Source organism: Penaeus monodon, chromosome 24 (genome assembly GCF_015228065.2).
Source record: "Penaeus monodon isolate SGIC_2016 chromosome 24, NSTDA_Pmon_1, whole genome shotgun sequence".
Classification (NCBI taxonomy): Eukaryota; Metazoa; Arthropoda; class Malacostraca; order Decapoda; family Penaeidae; genus Penaeus; species Penaeus monodon.
Window position 1 is genome coordinate 12,313,014 of NC_051409.1, and position 681 is coordinate 12,313,694.

General features: G+C 49.0%; 1 protein-coding gene across 1 annotated transcript in view; it reads right to left on the reverse strand.

Annotated features, from left to right (window-relative positions):
• LOC119588584 (dystrophin-like) overlaps positions 1–681 on the reverse strand; it is a gene marked incomplete at its 3' end in the record, with an annotated part of 59,218 nt that overhangs the window by 11,066 nt on the left and 47,471 nt on the right.

Genomic DNA, 681 nt, shown 5'->3' on the forward strand with positions numbered 1-681 from the left:
GAAAAATAAACGTTTCTTCACTACAGCAATAAAGAACCGTGATTCATAGATCAAGTATGGGGGTGTGTGCATGAGGGAGGAAAGGGAAGAGGAGGGGGGTGAGGGCGTCGGCCGGACTTACCCTGAACAAGTGAATTCCATGCTTGACGCCCTGAGCCTAAAAACAAGGGATGCGGGCTATCCAGATCACCGCCCATTCATAAACATATATCTAAAATGAATCACACTCCATTTACATACAAATAGTCGAATTAACATAATCTTTCATTTAATCAAACACGGACGCATCTATATGTGACATTCCCCGAACACATGCACTCCCGCCTGCCAAAACAAACACACCTAAACGCGGATACACCCAGATCAGCACAAAAAAGACAACTAAAAACAGAATCCACTCTTCGGAAACAAAAACAAAAACAAGAAGAAACTGACAGCGAGCTCTGCCTGCCTCGTGGCCGCTCTCGCAACCCTGACATAAGGACGTACTCTGCCGCCCTGACAGCGCCAGTCCGTCAGCCTGAAGGGGACACTCACGCATCAATATGCCTCTCACACGCAGCTGAAGGTAGAGGCGAGCGCGGGTGCAAACAAGCGCCAGGAGGATTGAGGCGAGAGTGCGGGATGCAAACATGAAAGTATGTGCAAGCAGGAAGCGAACGTGCATTCTCGGCGTAGGTG